This window comes from Dipodomys merriami, unplaced genomic scaffold (assembly GCF_024711535.1).
Source record: "Dipodomys merriami isolate MVZ:Mamm:240054 unplaced genomic scaffold, mDipMer1.0.p SCAF_601, whole genome shotgun sequence".
Lineage (NCBI taxonomy): Eukaryota > Metazoa > Chordata > Mammalia > Rodentia > Heteromyidae > Dipodomys > Dipodomys merriami.
In genome coordinates, this window is record NW_027206182.1 from 312,547 (window position 1) to 331,654 (window position 19,108).

Below are 19,108 nucleotides of genomic sequence, written 5' to 3' on the forward strand. Positions count from 1 at the left end.
AGGGAAACCGTGTGACCTATGTTTCTTTGGACTTGGCTTACATCACTTAATAATTTTTTTCCAAGTCTTTCCATTTTCTAACAAATTGGGTCATGCCATACTTTCTCATGGAGGCATAGAATTTCATTGGTATAAATAGCACATGTTCTTGATCTATTTATCTGATGAAGGGCATTGGGGTTGGTCCTATATCTTAGCTATCTTAAACAATGCTGCAATAAATATAATTGTGATGGCAGTTTTAGTACCGTCTTGTTTGTGATCTTTTGGGTAAATGCTCAAAAGTGGGATTGCTGTGTCATAGGGGAGTTCTATGTGAAGTCTTTTGAGGAACCTCCATACTACTTTCCAAAGTGGATGAACAAGTTGACACTCCCACCAAGAGTGCAGTACAGTTAACTTGTGGCAACATCCCCTCCAGCATCTGTTGTTGTGAAAGTAGGTAATGGTACAGGAATTTGCCTGCAATCCTTGCACAGGGGTCATTCAAATCTTCTCTGTATAGTTCCAATGTTAGAGTAAGTGATGCTGAATGGAACATAGAACATGTTTTATATAAAAAATGTAATTGATTTTCTTAAACTAGACAATTCAACAAAAAGTAAGTTTAAAAGAATTTTCATGAAATTTTAGAACCATGTACTTCTTAAATAAGCACACATTTAAGACTAAAATCAAGATTGACATGTCAAAAACAAAATAATTCCAGATATTTGTTGTTCAAGAGATGTGTAGGAGGAGGAATTAAATTATTCTATACAAGGCACCTGTCATAATGAACACTGCAGCAAGTGTTAAGTTTTGTTAAAAGTTTTAATGGTTTAAATATATTTAATTTTGGGAATTTGCTTATATATGCTAAAACAAGGACTGTTTGGCAGGTAATAAAACTTTTCGATAAAATATTTAAGATTTATGGTAACAGAACAGACATATGCTACTATGTATGTATATTTAAGAGTTTATAGGAACATTACTAATCAGAAGTTGCCAAGTCTTTATGTAAAGGAGCAGAATAAAGAGTTAAGACTTTGTTAACTACACTGTTTCTGTTAAAACTATAGGGCTTCCTTATTTTATTTTATGTTTTTTAATTTTTTTGGGTCCGGTCGTGGGGCCTGAACTATGGGCCTGGGCGCTCTCCCTCAGCTCTTCAGCTCAAGGCTAGCATTCTACCACTTGAGCCACAGCGCCACTTCCGGCTTTTTTCTTTTTGCTTATGTGGTGCTGAGGAATTGAACCCAGGGCCTCAAGCATGCAAGGCAAGCTCTCTACCACTGAACTACCTTCCCAGCCCCTGGCTTCCTTATTTTATATGTTAGCGAGGAACAAATGATGATATAAGACATATACAAATGATTAGATGAGCCATAAAGAGTAATCTTAGTGGGTAACTTTAAAGATTACTCATAACCTAAAAACCTCTTGTTGAATATCATAACCTTAGCCCATTTTAAATGTACAGGGATATGAGAAAATTGTAAAATCTAATAGGTAATACCCTTCAAATACTGAAAACACTGATTAATTATTTTAGTTTTTATTTTAATCATTAATATTTTTATTGGTTTTCCTTATTTGTAGCATTGTTTTCCTTGTAATATAATACAACTTTTTGAAAGTCGTTATTAGGAGGTACATTGAGAAGGTTACTGGGATGGCCGAACCATTTTTTATAGGGCATGTGAATTTACAAAGAGGAAAATTAAGAACAAAATATTTATTTAAAAAAAATGATTAAGTAGAGTCTGAATCAGGAGTGTTGATAAATATACACACCTAAAACCTTAGCCCTAGGCTGAAGCAGTGGTATTACAGAGTTGAAGCCACAAACGTGAGAGACTGTGTTTTGTTTTGTTTTATATTTTGATTTTTGTGGTCATGGGGCTTGAACTCTGGGTCCTAGGTGCTCTCCCTCAGCTCCAAGCTAGCGCTAACACTTGAGCCACAACACACTTCCATCTTTTTCGGCTTATGTCATGCTGAGGAATCAAACCCAGTGCATGCAAGGCAGGCACTCTACCACTGAGCCACCTTCCCAACACCTGAGAGACTGTGTTTTAAAAAATCATCTAAACAATAATTGCTTTCTTCTTTGGGATATATAATGAAATATATTAATATCTTTTTATGTCTTTGTGAATTGTCATACTACTAACTTCATCCACTTTATCCTTTTCAAAGTGATGAAATATTTCTGAGAATTTGCTTCTGTGAAGATTGTTTTTGCATTTATAATTTCTCCTGAATCATTTTTATTTTTATCAAAATAACTTTATATTTCATGTTAATGGGTTAACATACATCAAATACCTCCAAATGTACATGTAGAGTCTAAAGATAGCAGTATGAATATTCTCGTACAGCTCTTGTTTATCTGTTATGCACTTTCAGTATTGTGATATTTCTCTTTCTCTTTCACTCTCTCATTTCCTCTCTTTATCTTTCATGCTCCATGTATGGTACTTAGAATTTCTGCTGGTCTACTATTATCCTTCAGAATCCACTGGTGTTGTGGAAAAATGATAGCGACCATCAGTTACCCTTGCATTCTTTAAGAGTTATAATAGTGACGTGATGTTATTCTTTCCTATTCTAAATGGCAAAACAACAGATCTAGGAATTCCTTTTCACTTTTACTACTATTACAAATTTTATCTCATAAGAATCATTGAGACGTTAGGATACTTTTAACCTCTGACCTAAAAGTTCTCTTTCTTTTACAAACCAATTTTTCTTCTATTATCAGTGAATACATATAATGAAAACAATGCTAACCTATGCAAAGTAGACCGAAGGTATTCAGGGATGAAAAACAAGGTTAATGGGGGAAGTGAGTACAAAAGATGTCTATCATACAACAAATACCCTCAGAGCAGTTTATCATGTACACATTGTGAGAGTGGCAATATGCTGGGAACTATAGATTGAATCACTGAACAACTGATATATATATATATGCACATATATTTATATATGTATATTTATTTGTATATGAATATATGGGTGTATATGCCCGTCTATATGTAGACATGCATGTTACTATACACAAAAATACACACATACTTATACACATGTATACATGCACACATAGAGAAGGACACATAGCTACAGACAACACAAGTTTCACTAGTTGTTGAATATGCCTTAGACAGAATGCTTGGAACCAAATATCTTTTAAAACCAAATATCTCTTAAAATGGTTTTGACAGATTCGATTTGCAAAATGCAGTACAAGTGATAGCAACTCACTCAGAAATCTCAGTAAGAAAACCTCATATGGCATCTCCCTGCTCCCCAGGGAATGTTGTTCTTGTAAACACGCTCAATAAACAAAGTAGCAAGAAAATACCCCGGTACAGAATAAAGTTATAAGGCTTTAAATGACATTCTTCCTTGAGCTCTTTTCCAACAGCCAGCATCAATTCCTAAGCAGAAGTGTGAGTTCTGAAAAGATGGGAGCTCAGCTCAACATTTCACCAACCCATTTGAAAAGTCTTATGTGAGGAATACTTACTGAGGTCTTGCTGATTTCCTAGCTAAGAAAATAAGAAAAAAAGAAAGTATTTTAATGCATTAAAATTTGAGAATAATTTGTAACCTGTCAATAAATGTGTAGAACACAATTATAACAAAATGGAAAAAAGTGATGTGCATATTATTTATGTGCTCTTGGACTTGGCGAGTGATTTTAGGTGTATCTATACAAGTAGAATCAGCATAAATCAAGCCAGCAATTCTTCATTTAAGATACAAGGAATGGATACAGGTTGACCCATTGTAACAATGAGATGTACAAGACACTCTATCAGATGCGGGGGGGGGGTGTAGAGAAGGGTTGGGGGGGGTGGAAGGAAGGGACGGTATGGGAATAAACAAGGAGAGGATAAAAATGCTCAGTAAGAAATGTACTCATTACCTTATTTATGTAACTGTAAACCCTGTGCACAGGACAGTTACAATAAAAATATGTATTAGAAATATACAAGGAAAATTTCTGTACATATAGGAAGTTGTATTTGTCACACAATATCAGTAAGGTATTGGTTTTAGGACCACAGGCATATTAAAATTTTTCATGCTCAAATTCTGTACATGAACACAGTATATTATTTACATTTGAATCTGCCCTCAACCTAGTGCAGTGTAATTGCTATGAAAATTTTTACTACATTCTATGTTTGTAATGAAAAATAAAATCATATCCATTCATACAATTTTTTCAGATAATATTTTATTGTGAAAATATAGTAAACAGTGGGCCCAATTACATGTGCAAGGAAATGAGTATATTTCTCATCAAGCTTTTTTGCCTCCTCCTTTGTTTCCCCTTCCCATCCCTTCCCGTCCCCCCACTCCCCCCCTTTAATCTCCCCCCCAGCCAAAGTTGTAAAGTTGGTTTTTCGACATAAATCTTGTACATCTCATTGCTGCAATGGGTCCTCATTTGATTTTTCCCTTCCCCTTCACAAATTATACCAACATAAAATACAGTGAAAGTAGGGATTATACCTTGTGGAAGGGACATACAAAGCAAGAAAGAAATCATCTTATAAATTTGTTAGAAACAATCATAAGAAAGAAAAACATTTGAATCCTTACTTTCGGGTACATTTCGCCAAACATCAACTTATCTGAACGTTTCCGCTTGTCTCAGACATATACTAGGGATTGCAAGTAAGGGAAACCAAGGGAACTATGTTTCTTTGGGCTCGGATTACTTCACCTAATATACTTTTTCCAATTCTTTCTGTTTCCTAACAAATGTGGCAATGTCATTATTTCTGATGGAAGCATAGAATTCCATTGGGTATATAGACCACATTTTCTTGATCCATTCATCTACTGAGGGGCCTCTTGTTTGATTCAATATCTTAGCTATGGTAAATAATGCTGCAATAAACATAGTTATGATGGTAGCTTTAGTATGGTTTTGTTTGTGATCTCTTGGGTAAATGCTCAAAAGTCTGATGGCTAGGTCATTGGAGAGCTCTATGTAAAGTCTTTGAGAAACCTCCATACTAATTTCCAAAGTGGCTGAACAAGTTTACACTCCCACCAACAATGCAGTAAGGTTCCCTTCTGTCCTCATCCCTTCCAGCATCTGTTGTTATTAGAGATCTTGATTATAGCCATTGTATCTGGGGTGAGGAGGTATCACGATGTGGTTTTGATTTGCATTTCTTTTCTGGGTAAGGATGTTGAGCGTTTCTTCATGTGTTTACTGGACATCCTTCTTTCCTATTCACAAAAGATTCCCTTTAAGTTTTTAGTCCATTGATTTATGGGGAAGTTGTTTCTTTGAGGATTTGTTGTTGGGGGATTTAATATTTTTGAGATCCAGGTATACATTAGATATGAGGCCCTTGTTCTTTGTATGGCTAGTGAAGATCTCCCAATCCCTAGACCTTCTACTGATCGTGCTAGCTATGTGTTTGACATGCAGAAGTTATGCAATTTAATGCAATCCCATTTGTCCATCCTTTTTTTTTTGTTTTGTTTTTGTCTTTCTGGGTTTCTTTAAAGAAAATATTGGTCTGTGCAAAGGAGACCTAGGGTTCTCTTACTCCATCCTTTAAAGTTTTCAGAGTGTCTGCTTTGACTCTGAGGTATTTGGTCAATTTGGAGATGATTCTGGTGCAGGGTGATATATAAGGATATAGATTTTGTTTTCTACAAGTAATTTACCAATTTTGCAAGCACCATTTACTAAAGAGGCTGTCTTTCTTCCATTATACTTTTTGGCTTCTTCATTGAAGATTACAGTGTTCTAGGTCTGTGGATTCATTGCTGGGTTTTCAATTCTATTCCATTGGTCCTGAGGTCTGTTCTTGTGCCCGTAACAAGCTGTTTTGAATATTATAGCTTTGTAGTACAGTTTAAAAGTTGGTATTGATATTCTTCCAGCACTATTCTTTTTGTTAAGGATTGTTTTTGCTATTTGGGTCTTTTAATTGTTCCGTATGAATTTTTGCATTGCGTCTTCTATTTCCTTGAAGCATCTGGTAGGAATATCGATAGGTATTGCATTGAATTAGTAGATAGCCTTGGGAAGTATTGCCATTTTCACGATGTTTATCCTTCCAATCCAGGAACATGGGAGATTTTTCCACTATCGAATTTATGTTTTGATTTCCTTTTTCAAGTTTATAAAGTTTTCATCACAGAGATCCTTAGCTTCTTTGTTTAAGTTACTTCCTAGGTATTTTATTGTTGTGGAGCTATTACAAATGGAGTTGCTTTCCTGATTTCAGCCACACTTTTCTCATTGTTGGAATAGAGAAAAGCCACTGATTTTTTCAGGGTTAATTTTATACCATGTTACATTGCCAAAGTTGGGAATCAGCTTGAAATACTTGGGTGTGGAGACTGTGGTATTCATTAAACACAAGCTAATGTCATCTGCAAAGAGGAAGAGTTTTATTTCATCTTTCCTTACTTGGATCATTTTTATATTTGCCTCTTTTCTTGTTGCTGTAGCTAGTCATTCTAATACTAAATTGAAGAGAAGTGTAGAGAGTGGACATCCTTGTCTTGTTCCTGAGTTAAGAGGAAATGGCTTTAGTTTTTCACCATTAAATTTTATGCTGGCTGTAGGTTTTTGTCATATACAGCCTTTATTGCATTGAGGAATGTTCCCTGGAATCCTAATTTTTCCAGAACCCTCATCACAAAGGGTTATTGAACCTTGTCAAATGCTTTTTCTGCAACTATTGAGATAACCATGTGGTTCTTATCCTTGCTGTTTGTGATGTGATGAATTATACCAGATTATTTGGTTATATTGAACCAACTTTGCATCCCTGAAATGAATCCTGTTTGATCCTGGTGTATGATACTTGGGATGAATTGTTCAAGTCAATTGGCCAAAATTTTGTTGAGAAGTTTTGCATCAATACTCATCCAAGAAAGAGAACAAAGAAATGGGTCTATAGTTCTCTTTCTTTGATGAGTACCTGCCTGGTTTGGGGATGAGGGTTATGATGGCTTCATAGAATGAGTTCGGTAATGAACTTTCTCCTTCAATTTCATTGAAGAGTTGAAGGAGTATTGGTGTGAGCTCTGACATGAAGGCCTTGTAGAATTCCGCTGTAAATCCACCTGGTCCTGAGTTTTTCTGAGATGGGAGGTCTCTTATTACTGTGTCTATTTCAATGCTTGATATGGGCCTGTTAAGCTGGTTTAACTCATCTTGGTTTACTTTCAGCATTACAATATTTGCTAGGAAAATGTCCATTTCTGCCAGGTTTTCTAACTTACTAGTATAAAGGTTTGATAAATATTCCGTTATAATGTTCTGAAGCTTGGTTGTTTCTGTGGTGATGTTTCCATTCTCATCTCTGAGTTTATTTATTTGAGTGTATTCTCTTCTTTTTCTCATAAGATTTGCTAAGGGTCTGTCAAATTTGTTAATATATCAAAGTACCAATTCTTTATCTTTTTGATTCTTTATGTTTTCATATTTGGATTCTAAATTGTTTAATTCTGATGTAATTTTAATGATTTCTTTCCGTCTACTGTATTGGAGTTTATATTGCTCCTCTTTTTCAAGGTGGTTCAAATGTTGTTGGTTTCAGATCTCTCCAATTTGTTGATGTAGGAACTCAGAGCTATAAACTTGCCTCTGAGTACTGCCTTTGCTGTGTCCCAGAGGAGCTGGTAATTTGTGTGTTCATTTTTGTTGAATATCATGAACATTTTAATTACCTTTCTCATCTCTTCCATGACACACTGATGATTCAACAGTGTGTTGTTCAGCCTCCATGTGTTACATTACTCTCTTTGGTGGCTTTTGGTGTGGAATTCTAATTTTATTCCCTTGTATTCTAAAAGAATGCAAGGTATTACTTCAATATTTGTGAATTTAGACAAGTTTGATTTGTTACCTAAAATGTGGAATATTTTGGAAAATGTTCCATGTGCTGCTGAGAAAAACATGTATTCTGATGCTGCTGGTTGAAATACTCAGTAGATGTCAGATAAAGCTAGTTGATCTATGCAGTTGTTTAGATGTGCAGTTTCTCTATTGATTTTTTGAAGAGTTGCTCTATCTAGTAGTGATAGTAGTGTGTTAAATCCCCCAACATTTAATGTCTTTTTATCTATGTGATCTTTGAGAGAAAGTAGTGTTTCTTGCATAAATTTGTGTTTTCCATTGTTTGGTGAATAGATATTCAGAATTGTAATATCCTCCTGAAGGAGAGATCCCTTAATTAGTATATAATAAACTTTTTTTTATCTCTTGTGACTAATTTTAATTTGCAGTCAATTTTTTCAGATATTAGGATTGTAACTCCCGCCTCTTTATGGGGGCCATATGCTTGGTAGATTTTTTGTTTGTTTGGTTTGGTTTTGTTTTATTATGAAAATATCATACAGAGGGTTGACAATTACATGGGCAAGATAGTGAGTAAGTTTCTTATCAAGCATTGTTGCCTCATCTTTTGTTTCCCCATAACATCCCTTCCCATTTCCACACCCCCACCCCTACAGGCTCCTACCACCACATCCCCACCCGTCCACCCCCCAACCCACTGAAATTGCAAAGTACATTTTTAAATATAACTTCTTGTTCATCTTATAATTGTAATGGGTCCACCTGTAAGCCTATTTAAACAGTTGTATTTTTTTCCATTTCCTTCCACAAAATATATCAACACCAAATACAGTGAAAGCAGGGCTTATACTCTGGGGGATATACATACAAAGCAACAAAGAAATCATCTTATAAACATCTTAGAACCAATCACAGGAAATTTAAAAAATTGAATCCTTAACATGCGGTTCATTTAACTTAACATCAAGTTGTCTGACAGTTTTTGTTTGTCTCACACATATACTAGTTATTGCAAATAAGGGAAACCATAGGATCTATATTTCTTTGGGACTGGCTTACTTCATTTAATATAATTTTTCCAAGTCATTCCATTTCCTAACAAATGAGTCAATGCCATTCTTTCTGATGGAGGCATAGAATTCCATTGTGTATGTATACCACATTTTCTTGATCCATTCATCTAATGAGGAGCAACGGGGTTGGTTCCGTATGTTAGCTATGGTAAATAATGCTTCAATAAACATAGTTGTGCTGGTAGTTTTAGTATGGTCTTGTTTGTGATCATAAGGTTAAATGCCCAAAAGTGGGATTGCTGGGTCACACGGGAGCTCTATGTGGAGTCTTTTGAGTAATATCCATAGCATTTTCCAAAGTACATGAACATGTTTACACTCCCACAAACATTGCAGTAATTTTCCATTCTGTTCAAATCCCCTCCAGCATCTTCAAAACTTTGGCAAAATAACAGAATATAAAATTAACCCTCAAAAATCAATGGTTTTTCTGTATGCCAACAATGAGAAAAGTGTGGCTGAAATCAGGAAAGCAACTCCATTTGTAATAACCCCACAAAAAATCAAATGCCTAGGAATTAATGTAATGAAAGAAGTGAAGGGCCTCTATGATGAAAACTTTAAAAATCTGAAAAAGGAAATGAAAACGGATGTTAGAAAGTGGGAAAACCTCCCATGCTCTTTGAATGGATAGATCAACATCCTGAAATTGGCAATACTCCCCAAGGCTATCTACAAATTCAATGCGATACCTATGAATATTCCAATCTCATTCTTCAAGAAAATAGTAGAGGAAATCCAAAAATACATATGGAACAATTAAAGACCCCAAATAGCAAAAACAATCTTTAACAGAAAGATTAGTGCTGGAGAAATTTCAATACCAAATTATAAACCCTCCTACAAAGTTATAGTAATCAAAACAGCTTGGTACTGGCGCAAGAACAGACCTCAGGACCAATGGAATAGAATTGAAAACCCAGAAATGAACCCACAGACCTATAGCCATCTAATCTTAGATAAGGGAGCTCAAAATATAGTATGGCAGAAAGACAGCCTCTTCAGTAAATGATGTAGCAAAATTGGTTAATCACTTGTAAAAAACTAAAGCTAGATCCTTATATATCACCCTGCACCAGAATCAATTCCAAATGGATCAAAGACCTCGGAGTCAAGCAGATACTCTTAAAATATTACAGGATGGAATAGGAGAAACCCTAGGTCTCCTTGGCACAGGTTGAAATTTTCTCAATAGAGCCCCAGAAACACAACAAATCAATGAAAGGTTGGACAAAGTGGATTGCATGAAATTGCAGAGCTTCTTCTCGTCAAAGGATATAGCTAGCAAGATTAATAGAAAGCCCATGGATTGAGAGAAGATATTTACTATCCATACAATGAACAAGAGTCTCATATCTAAAATATACCTGGAACTCAAAAAATTAAATCCCCAACAAATCCTCAAAGAAACAACTGTAGGATAAATAAATGGGCGAAAGACTTAAAGAGAAACTTCTCTGAAGAGGAAAGAAGGACGGCCAGTAGACACATGAAGGAATGCTAAACCTCCCTAGCCATAAAAGAAATGCAAATCAAAACAACATTGTGATACCACCTCACCACAATGAGAATGCTTGGTACATTTTGTTCTAGTCTTTCACTTTCAAAATATATTTGTTTTTATGGGCATGGTGTGACTCCTGAAGGTAGCATATAGAATAATCTTGCTTTGTAATCCAATTAGATAATCTATGTGGCTTAATTGGAGAGTTAAGCCCATTAATGTTGAAAGATATGACTGAGAGGTTTTTATGAGTTCCTGTCATGTTATCCAACTTCTTGGGTGCTGAGGCAACTGTGTTCTTCTTATGGTTCTTGGATTCTCACTTTTTGTGCGGTTTCTTTGCTCTTATTGTGGTCTTGTTGGTTTTCTATGTGAGGAAATCTTTAAGTATCTTTTGTAAGGTTGGCTTGTTGGAGATATATTATTTCAGCTTTTATTTGCTATGGAAAATTATTATTTGACCTTCGGTTATGAAGGAGAGTATAGCTGGGTACAGTATCTTGGTTGATAGTTGTTTGTCTTTAGGACATGGTATACATCATTCCAGGCTCTTCTTGCTTCAATTGTCTCTGCTGACAAATCAGAGATTATTCTAATTGGTTTCCATTTATAAGTGGTTTATCTTTTCTCCTTGACAGCTTTAAGGATCTTTTCCTTGGTCTGAATTGATCCTCTGAGGATTTTAATGTCATGGTGGCATGTACTGTTATGGTCTGGTCTATTTGGGGTTCTAAAATCTTCTTGTATCTGAATAGGCCTACCTTTTTGCATGTTTGGAAATTCTCTGCTAACATCCTGTTAAATGAATTTCCTAAACCATTAACTTCTGTCCCTATGGGCTCCTCTATACCTATTATCCTCAGATTAGGACTTTTGATGGTGTCTTCCAAATGTTGAATAGATCTTTTATAATACTTGGATTTGTCTTGCATAGTTGTATGTTCTTTCACTATAATATCTAGGCTATCTTCAATCCCCTTGATTGTATCTTCTACATGATCAAATCTACTGTCAAGATTTTCTACTTTGGTTTTTATTTCTTTTCCTTCTAATTGGTCAGCTTTGATGGCTTCAAATTCATTGTTGGAACTTTGTTTTAATCTTGTATAAACTTTTTACTTCCTTAATTTGGTGTTCAGAGTTTATTCTCAAATCACTTAGTTGATTGGCTATGTTTCCTTGGATTCCCATTCCTTCTGTAGGGCTCCATTCAGCATTCCATTTGTGATCTCCATGAATTCCTTCAGCTGTCTGTTTGTGGATTCCATGAATGCTTCTATTGATCTTTGTCTAGTGTCATCCCACACTCACAATGCCTCTATTAGTCTTTGATTAGCTTCGACATCTTCACACAATTCCTGTAGTTCTCTTTGACTGTTCTCAGCCTCCTCATGAAATTCCTGTCTTTCTCTTTGACTGTTCTCAGCCTGTTCACACAATTCCTTAATTTCTCTTTGACTGTTCTAAACCTGTTCGCTCAAGTCCTGTATCAATCTTTGAGTAGCTTAATCACGTTCACGAGATTCCTGTATTATCCTTTGCTTTGCCTCCTCTCTCTCCTTATTATGTACACACTGAGTCCTTTGCAGATTTTAAATCTTTTCATTCACCATGTTCACCAGTAGTATTTGTAGATCTTTTTAGGAACTCTCCTCTGGATTATTCATGAATTGTTCTGTTACCAGATGTCATGAGTGGGACTTGAGATACCCAGACCTGCCATTTTTCTTGTGTTTTGCTGGCTTGTTCTGCCCATTTTGTATGAAAATAACACCAATTTTGTGCTAGAACACTGTTTTAAGGCAAGCATCAACCAAAGTACTGTAGTTGCACCATCAAAATGGCTGGAGATACAATGTAGTTAATCAGATACGATCTATTCAACATCAAACAACTATGGATTTATGGGCTAAAAATAGCAAATATAAATTTGGCAAACCAGAAATTTTTAGGTTTAAGGAGAAATGTGTTGAAAAATAGGATTAGAGGGATGTAGAGAGGTAAAAAAAAGAGTGAATTTAACCAAATCCTAATCGCAGAGAGGGAAATGGATTGGACAGAATGATAGGAGAGTGAGTAAAACAAACAAACAAAAAACCGGAAAAAAATGGAAAAACAAAAATTTAAATTTAAAAATGAAACACGTAAAAATTATATAAGTTTAAAGAAGTGATGTTGAGAGAAGAAAAGGATAGGATGAGAAGAGAGGAGAGATAGAAAGAGGTATGAAAAACTAAAAAATAAAATTTCCTAAAATTAGTTACTTGAAAATTATATAGGTATAAAGATATAATCCTGCTAATGAAGAACTTACGCCTGAGGTTGTCAATTGAGTGATAAACTTCTGGATTAAGTATGTACACAATGGGGCATAAGGTCTAATAATCAATGGCAGGTATATATCTGGGGCTGAGCAGAACAGCAATTAAGTCATGTAAAAAAGGAAAAAAATAGAAAAAAAATGAAAAGAATTAAAAAAGGACTAAAAGGTCAAAAAATAAAAAACATACACACACACACAACTAAAAATTTATGAGAGAAAAAAATAGATTAATAGAAAAAGTATTTTTCAAAAAAATTAAAAATGGTAAAAAAAGAGTTCTTTGATTTCTTTTTGGTGGGGGAGGGTGAGAATCGGAAAATCCTGTATCTCCACTGTGTCCCTAACCAGTCTCTTGGTGGAGTCTCTGGTCTGCTTGTGGTGGTTGTTTTTCCACTGGCTTGATTGGTTTCTTAAGTTAGTTTGTTTGAGCAGGCAGAAAAATGCTCTGCATTACCCAGGATTTTGTGATCTGCCTCCCAGGCTAGTTCAGTGTGAGGGCAATCTACTTTGAGTATCACAAAAGAGGGAGATGGCTGTTTCCTCTAGTTTGGAGATGCTGTGATGAGGCTAGGTTCTGGGTAGGGTTGAGGCCTTTCCTGAAGGGTTAGCTCCTGAGACATTCACAGAGGTCAGCCTAGAGACATTCTTAGGTTTTTTGTTTATTAAATTTCAATTGATTGTCTAGGCTGCTGTAGGGAGGGGCAGCCTCTGACTCTGTTTACCCAATGTAAAAAGTCACTCCTCTGGAGGCTGAGCAATCTCTGTTTGGGATGTGTGACTTTGCCCTGGGTGGAGTTGAGCCTGGCAGGTCAGGTCAGGTTCCTGTGAGCAGTTAAATGACTCTTTTATTTTCGACCAAGGCTTGAGTTGGAGGTAGTTGCTCAGTGGGGCTTTGTCAGGATCAAAGATGGAGATCTCTGGTAATGGGGGAGGGGTGGCCTTCTCTCCTTTGCTCATTGAGGAGTAAGGATGTCAGGGTTCTACTCACACCACAGTCTTGGATCCTGGGCCGTCTCTGTTCAGTGATCTGCAGGATGAAGATATCTGATCCTTGTCAGTTATAGCTGGTGTTGAGCAGAATCTGCTCTCCTGCTGCTTCTGGCGTCTTTGTCCTGGACTCTCTCAGGTTTTATTTTTGTTTTGTTTTGTTTTTAAATTGTGAAAATACCATACAGAGAGGTTACAGTTACATGGGCAAGGTAATGTGTGCATTTCTTATCAAGCGTTGTTGCGTGCTCCTTTGTTTCACCTTCCCATCCCTTCCCATCTACCCCCACCTCCCAGCCAAAGTTGTAAAGTTCATTTTTCGATATAACACCTTGTATATTTCATTGTTGCAATGAGTCTACCTGTATCCCTATTTAAACAAGTTGTTTTTTTCCCTTCCCCTCCACAAATTATACCAACATAAACTACAATGAAAGCAGGGGTTATGCCGTGGGGGAGGGACATACAAAGAACAAAGAAATCATCTTATAAATATGTTAGAAATAATACCAAGGGGGGAAAAACATTTGAATACTTATCTTGACATTCTTATCTCCAATAAACCACCAGAAACTGGAAGTAGACCTATGTCTCAAGCAGTAGAGCTCTCGCCTTGAGCTGAAGAGCACAGGGATAGCACTTAAGCCCAGAGTTCAAGCCACATGACTTACCAAAAAAATATGTCTACATATATATATATATATATGTGTGTGTGTATATATATATATATATATGATGAAATGAATTACATTTAAAATTAAATAAATATTTAAGATACACATTTAAATCATAACTAAATATATGATACTTTTATATTATATACATATATTTAAATATATAAAATCATATTGTAACTGTATGTTTATAAATATATTTGTAATTTATTTCCAAATAGTACATCTGAAGATTTTGGGGAAAATGTAGAGTTTCTAAAGACTTACTACTGACCAATCATATTTTTCACTAATAAAAAATGTCTAGAGTACTAAGACAATGATTATGAAACAGAGTAGCTTTTTATTCCTTATGATTTTGGATTAGAAACATCTACTTTGTTGGTATGAAACCTAAAAAATATGATCTTGAAATCACACTCAACAAACTGGACTTATACATTAATTTATCAACTTACAGGTCGTAAACTTTTATTTGAATCCTGTTTCTCACAGTGTCCATTTCCCTAGAGTCAGCTACAGGTACAAACATGCATGCATTTTCATGCTCACATACACCCCCATACTCATATAACATACTAAATGTAAAACTGTAATAAAAAATAATATTGATACTGAAAAAGAACTCCTTTGCAAATGTAATTAAATTTTACTTTTTGAATATAATGCATTACTGAAATACTAATGAAAGAGCAGCTGAGAGGATGTTTCAAATACTAGAGTGCCTGCCTAAAGAGCATGTTTCTCAGTCCAAACATCATTATTTCCATCCTTCCTTCTCCCACATAAAAAACATAAGTAGTTACAGACTCAACCTACATGTTCTTTAATCACTGATTGACTAAAGAAATTATAATATATATGCATATATGCACAATGATATATTATTTAGTCACACATAATAATGAAATAATTTCATCGTCAAGAAAATAGTTAGAACTGGAAACCTTCATATTAAAGCAATATGCCATAGTGTGAAAAACAAATACTAGATTTCTCATATGCAGACTCTAGACTCAGAAAATAAAATGAATGACTCAGGTGTAAAAGTTGGAAAGTATTAAATTTGGAAAAAAGTAAGAGAGGAGATTAAGAGAAATATTGTGGAGTAAATATATTCAAATATTTTATGTTAGTATGATGACAGAATAAAACGTGAGTATAAAAATAGGATAATGAAATTAATAAAAGGAATATAATTTACCAAGCTACATTATATGGACAGATGTATATAACACAATAAAATACTTTGTGAAATTAATATTTGTTAATAAACAAAAATTCATTGAAGATGTTATAGATTCCTATGTTAATTTCCATTTTTTGCTCAGTTGTTTCCTTGATCAAATAGAAGGAGATATTGGTTTTGCTCATTTAGAAAGACAATCTTGTCCAATTAGCATTAAAGTTATCTACTTCATTACTGTCAATGTGAAATTGTACAATCAAATTAATAATTATATTAGAATATTTCCAATGCACTCTTCAAAATATTATACTTATAGGTATATACTTTTTGCAATTTATTGAATATGTTTTCCTTACTTAATTACTATATACCATTTTCTGAATGTAGTTTGGTATATGCAACCAAGACATATTATAGCTGACCAGGAAAACAATTATTCAAAGAGTTCTATCAAAAATGCTTATAACGAAAAAAAGGAGGTAAATACAATGTATATTTGAAGACAATACTTGGTTAGTCTTCTTCTCACATTCCCCATTCCCTTCTTGAGAATAATATACATTGTAGGGAAATATTTAGAATGTTTTGGAGAAATATCTTGACTTTAAACTAATGAGTTACCTTATGAGGCATATTGTTTACTTTATGTCAAGAAAAGCTAAATTCTTACCTTATCATTTTCTTAGGTTTTATACTCAAGTTTAATCTCTGTTGGATGACAGGAAAAGATATAAACATTTTTTAACTGTGGCTAAATATAGGTTGAGGAATCTAGGTACACCTGTACTCCTGCAGGTAGGCCTCATCATCATGAGACCATGAAATCAAAATGTTAACCACTGCTTCATGAAATCTTGCTTATAAGATTTTGTGTATTATAAACAGTGGTTATTAGCATTTGTTTTGTAATCAGTATCATTTCATGAGTTAGTAAATGAAGTGAGACATTATACTCAAAACAAAATTTAAGGAGGCATCCAAAATTAATTACCAAAATATACATCATTTAACACAATGTTTTTAAGATGCGAGCTAAAGTAAATAATTTAAGAAAAAAATCAACATGTAAAAGAAATACAGAATACAGAGTATGACGGATTTTTCTTTTACCTCAGTTGCAATATGGCTTGCATGATGACTTTTCTGGTAATATGTTTAATTAGGTCTTGATATTTAGTTAAATTTATGTTATTTTGTATATTCATTTGTCAGATAAAAAAGGAAATGAATTTCATGCCAGTGTCAACATCCATAATGATGTTAGTTGTATCCTGCTACTCCCAAATACCACTTAGTCCTAACTCTCAACATTAATGGACTTAACTCTCCAATTAAGCAACATAGACTGTCTAGTTGGATTAAAAAGCAAGATTCCTTTATCTGCTGCCTTCAGGAGTAACACCTTGATCATACAAACAAACAACTTTTGAAAGTGAAAGGCTCGAACAAAATCTACCCAGCAAATGACTCCTATAAACACGTAGGAGTTTCAATCCAAATATCAGATGAAATAGACTTCAAATTAAAATTAATGAGAAGAGATTACCAAAGTCGCTACATAATAATTAGGGGATCTCCCCTCCAGGAGATTATTACAATTCTAAATATATATTTGCCAAAGAACAGAGCACGAAAATTTATCCAAGAAACACTGCTTTCCCTCATACCTCACATAGATGCAAAGACATTAATTGCTGGCGACTTTAAAAAACCACTATCCTGACTTTGTAGATCAACTCGTCAAAAAACTCAATAGAGAAACTGCACATCTAAACAACTGCATAGATCAGCTAGATTTACCAGACATCTACCGAATATATCACCCAGCAGCATCAGAATACACCTTTTTTCAGTAGCACACAGAATATTTTCCAAACAGACCACATTTTAGGTCAAAAAACAATCTTGTCCAAATTCAGAAATATTAAATTTATACCATTCATTTTCCCAGACCACAACGGAATAACGTTAGAACTCAACACCAAAATCCACCAAAGAACTTCCTGTAACACATGAAGGCTGAACAACACACTGTTGAATCACCAGTGGGTCATGGAAGAGATGAGAAAGGAAATTCAAATGTTCATGCTATTCAACAAAAATGAACACACAAATTACCAGCTCCTCTGGGACACAGCAAAGGCAGTACTCAGAGGCAAGTTTATAGCTCTGAGTTCCTACATCAACAAATTGGAGAGATCTGAAACCAACAATTTAATGAGATATCTGAACCGCCTTGAAAAGAGGAGCAAGATAAACGCCAATACAGTAGACCGAAAGAAATCATAAAAATTACATCAGAATTAAACAAATTAGAATCCAAATATGAAAACAGAAAGAACCAAAAAAAACAAAGAAATGGTATTTTGAAAAATTAACAAATTTGACAGACCCTTAGCAAATCTTATGAGAAAAAGAAGAGAATACACTCAAATAAATAAACTCAGAGATGAGAATGGAAACATCACCACAGAAAAAACCAAGCTTCAGAACATTATAACGGAATATTTATCAAACCTTTATACTAGTAAGTTAGAAAACCTGGCAGAAATGGACGTTTTCCTAGCAAATATTGTAATGCTGAAAGTAAACCAAGATGAGATAAACCATCTTAAGAGGCCCATATCAAGTATTGAAATAGACACAGTAATAAGAGACCTCCCATCTCAGAAAAGCCCAGGACAAGATGGATTTACAGCGGAATTCTACAAGGCCTTCATGTCAGAGCTCACACCAATACTCCTTCAACTCTTCAATGAAATTGAAGGAGAAAGTTCATTACCGAACTCATTCTATGCAGCCATCCCCAAACCAGGCAGGTACTCATCAAAGAAAGAGAACTATAGACCCATTTCTTTGTTCTCTTTCTTGGATGAGTATTGATGCAAAACTTCTCAACAAAATTTTGGCCAATTGACTTGAACAATTCATCCCAAGTATCATACACCAGGATCAAACAGGATTCATTTCAAGGATGCAAAGTTGGTTCAATATAACCAAATAATCTGGTATAATTCATCACATCACAAACAGCAAGGATAAGAACCACATGGTTATCTCAATAGTTGCAGAAAAAGCATTTGACAAGGTTCAATAACCCTTTGTGATGAGGGTTCTGGAAAAATTAGGATTCCAGGGAACATTCCTCAAGCAATAAAGGCTGTATATGACAAACCTACAAACTACAGCCCGCATAAAACTTAATGGTGAAAAACTAAAGCCATTTCCTCCTAACTCAGGAATAAGATAAGGATGTCCACTCTCTCCATTTCTCTTCATTTTAGCATTAGAATGCCTAGCTACAGCAATAAGACAAGATGCAAACATAAAAGGGATCCAAATAAGGAAATATGAAATAAAACTCTCCCACTTGCAGATGACATGATCTTCTCTTTAAAGAATTGCACGCACTCCACTCCTAAATAACTCAAGCTGATTTTAAACTTTGGAAAAGTAGCAGGGTATAAAATTAACCCTCAAAAATCAATGCCTTTTCTGTATGCGAACAATGAGTAAAGTGT

At 34.8% G+C, this 19,108-nt stretch overlaps 1 non-coding gene across 1 annotated transcript; it reads right to left on the reverse strand.

Moving 5' to 3' along the window:
• Window positions 1-434: 434 nt before the first annotated feature.
• LOC138814717 (U6 spliceosomal RNA) lies at window positions 435-541 on the reverse strand. The gene has a single exon (XR_011368060.1). It is a non-coding gene; the product is annotated as a U6 spliceosomal RNA (small nuclear RNA).
• Window positions 542-19,108: the final 18,567 nt, after the last annotated feature.